Below are 3981 nucleotides of genomic sequence, written 5' to 3'. Positions count from 1 at the left end.
TACCCAATTCCGAGTAAGTCTTGCTGAGTATTAGTATACTCAGCCTTGCTTTTGTTGATTTAATCCAGGTAATCTCCCTGATGAGCCAGCTTTCATTACACCATGGCCCTACCCATTGCCTGATGGTTGGTCCGTGGAGTGGGATCCGTCCCCGGCCAACACCGGTTCCGCCGAGTGATATTATGCCAGGGCTAGCATAATATCTGTAATAACGACGTGTACAATGTTTACGCTTTTAAACTCCACTGGTTGACTTATAACTTAAACCTGTTTTGTAATAATCTCCCCTCAGTGGGAGCTACTGATACTTTGTATAATTTTTGTAATATATCTGCCTGTGGTGTAAAATGTATTGGCATTTATATCTCTGGACTCACCTTCGTGTGAGGTACCTTGTTGGATCCTGCGTTCGGTGGTTTATCGGGACGTTACCCGACAGGCCAAAGGATTATACCGTTTGAAGCACGAGGTAGCCCTCAAGAGAGGACTCGCGTGCTTGAGCTGGTGTAATTCAGGTTGGTTTTGCCACAATACGTCTACTTCCGCAAACGGTACCTACAAGATCTCCCAAGAGTCTGTAGAGGATGTTTCTGAAGACCAAGTGAATGTCACCAAGGGATTATCTGAAGCCCGAACCAAACTTCGGAAGATAATAATACTAACATCCCTGACTCCAGCCCCACCAGTGAAGGCAAGCCCCGATGTATAACCCAATATTTCAAATTACTACATTATGCAATCTTATACTTATATATTATATTGTGCATTTAAGTTCATAGGAGTTATAATAAAACCCTAGTTGCACATTGTTAAGTACCTATGTATTGAATAGAATCTGAGTCCGACTAGTGCTATGCTAATAGGACCGGTAGAAGTCGAGTGATTTCCTGTCACTCGCGTGATATAGGAATTGGTTGCTTACAATCCTGCAATCACTATAAGGATGACAGACGGGGTTACATGCAGTATCATGGAAAGGAATGATACCCCGTCTGTGTTGATGAATTGGTTAAGGTCGCAGTGTGTGGTAGTGGCGATTAAGCGTTTGAAAGTACTAGCCACATGCCGTGACATATGGTAAGCGGTAAGCCTAGTAACCAATCGGCCCGGGAAGTGGACTCGTCCCCCACCACTCAACTTTTATTTTATGTTTACACGCACTGACGTGTGGGAGTATGTTCTGCAGAGCAGACGAGAATACGATCATACAGTCGCGCTGTAGACGTATGTCCTGCACATTGGATGTGCGTACGGTCCTGCAGTCGCTTGTGGTGGCATTATTCCACGACCCGGAATGAAAGGCAAACGGTTGCTTCGGAACAACCTGTTGGTGTTCCAAGCATGTGAGCTAGGTTTACCTTGCAAGGGTTGAAATTCGATTCAGAATCAACCGTTTCTCATGGACATTGAGACTGATTAATACTTCTGCCACATAGAGTAACAAGAGTAACTTAATGATGATGAAAGATTATGTTTGTTGAGAAAGTTTGTGGCAGAACCGCCTGAATTATTCTGGCTCAAGTGCACTAGTTATCGCTATACAGCCAATACTAACTCAATACACTTCAAATGGAACAACCCATTGGTCTGTCGGGTCTCCGCCCGATGCAACCACGGTTCAACAGGATCGAAGCAGGTTTACCTCGCATGAGGGTGAGTTCACAATCACATACAGCTCACCAACTTTTAATTACAGAATATTAAACATTATTACAAACCGTTTCAAATTAAGGTCAACTTATACAAACATTGTTTAAAATGACAAGCTAAACATGCTCGTCTAGGTTCACAGCGGAAGTAAACTTAACACGCGACTACGAGCGTATGGAGTCATTCAGGAGGGTCACTGCCAACCAGGGACGGATCCCACTCCATGGACCAGCCAAACAGAATAGAAGTTGGCCATGCGGAACCATCTGGGGGGTTTGCAAAAGTCATATCAGAAAAATAGACTAGCAAGACTGAGTATACTAATACTCAGCAAGACTTAACCGAGTCATGGTATACTTAACCATGTAGCTAGACTCAGGCTGGCTTGTAATGGTTCTGTGTTTAATTTCAGCTGAAAAGCAACAAAGAGTATGATCTACTTTCATGTTTTAGCTTTCAGATTCTAGTCTCAGTAATCATTCTAGGTTAGCACCTATACTAGGCAATCAATGTAGAGATTAACATCCATCCAGATTATTCCACAATAATTACTGTTCTTACTCTATGTGGCAGAAGGAATAAGCAGTCTCAATTTCCGTGAGAAACGGATGATTCTGAATCGAATTTCATAACCTTGCAAGGAAAACCTAACTCACACGCTTGGAACATCCAACGATCGTTCCGAAGCAACCGTTTGCCTTTCATTCCGACTCGTGGAACAGGGCCACCACAAGCGACTTTAGGGCCGTACGCACACCAATTGTGCAGGACATACGTCTGTAGCGCGACTACATGATCGTACTCCTGTCCGCTGCGTGGAGTACTCCCGCACGTCGGTGCGTGAGAGAAACCAAAATATGAGTGGTGGGAGGTATGTCCACTCCTCGGGCCGATTGGTTACTAGGCTTACCGCTTTACCATATTTCGCGACATGTGGCTAGTACTTTCAAACGTTTAGCCACCACTACCACACACTGCGATCTTAACAACTTTTATCAAAATAGACAGGGTAAACCTCCAAGTCATGATACTGCACATGACCCTATCCATTATCCTTATAATGGTTGCAAAATAGTAAACATGCAACTTCTATATCGCGCGAGTGACAGGAAATCACTCGACTTCTGCCGGTCCTATTAGCAGATCATTTATGCGATAAGGGCTCAGGTACAATACATTGGATTCCTAGGATTTATACATCTAGGGTTCCATCTCAACTCCTAGACTTAATGCAAGATACAATATATATATATATAAGTATAAAATTGTAGTAAATTAAATACTAGGTTTTGCGCCGGGGCTTGCCTTCTTGATTGGAGTTGGGGTTAGGAGCGTCAGAGACTTCCGAACTCTGTTCGGGGCTTCAGTTAATATTTCGGCGATGCTCGCAGGATCTTCAGAAAACCCAAGCTCGGGTTCCTGAACCAGCTCGTAGATTCCGTCATCGAGTGTTGCTGACTCTACAGGATATGCAATGATTTAAGTGAGATGGTGCTTGAGTTAAGGATTTTACTTCACGATAAAGTTGCAATCCAACAAATTAACAAACATAACTCATGAAACAAGGGGGTTTAATCCCAAGCTACCATTTACACTTAAGTTATGGTCATAGTAATGGAATTACTTTGAAGTAATTTGACAAGGTTGATTTTTATTTTAAAAACCATAAAGGTTCTGACCTTGAATTCTTGGGGTTAAGCTTATTTTCAATAAATAAGCTTATTGTGAATTTTTCATAATTTTCTGAAAACAGAAACTAAAACATTTGAATTTGAATTCAAACTTCAAGTTTAAATTCAAATCCTGAGTAAATAGAATTATAAATTCTTGAAAATTTAATCATGAACTAATTATCAACAAATTAGATTATGGTAAAAAGATCTAAACAAGAGAGTGTCAGGAGCATGCTTAAATAAATTCAAACCACTTTACATTCGATTTGCACAAGTTTTAAAGAACTTAAATTACAGAGCAGTATTAAGCATGAAATTTTTACACAAGCTTACTCATGACCTAAACAGATTACACACCAAAAATCACAAGGAAGTAAGCTTGGATGCAAAAGTTATGCGTGAAATACCCCTTTTAATTAAGTTTAAAATAGATCAAAAAGTATTTGGTTTCAAACTAGACTTTATTAACAAAAGTTGTAGAGTTGTACTTCTAGATTCCAACAAAACTGGTTTGGTAATTTTTGGATTTTTCTACACATTCCTAGGGATTTTACAAGTTGACAGCTAACACTAACTAAGAGTCTTGCAAAGAGGTCCTCGGTTTCTTGGACAGGGGACCCTAAAACAGAGAACTAAATTGCAATTGGATCCTCGACAG

The sequence above is a fragment of the Panicum hallii genome, chromosome 1, assembly GCF_002211085.1.
Source record: "Panicum hallii strain FIL2 chromosome 1, PHallii_v3.1, whole genome shotgun sequence".
In the NCBI taxonomy this organism is placed as follows: Eukaryota; Viridiplantae; Streptophyta; class Magnoliopsida; order Poales; family Poaceae; genus Panicum; species Panicum hallii.
Note: the sequence above shows the minus strand (reverse complement) of the source record.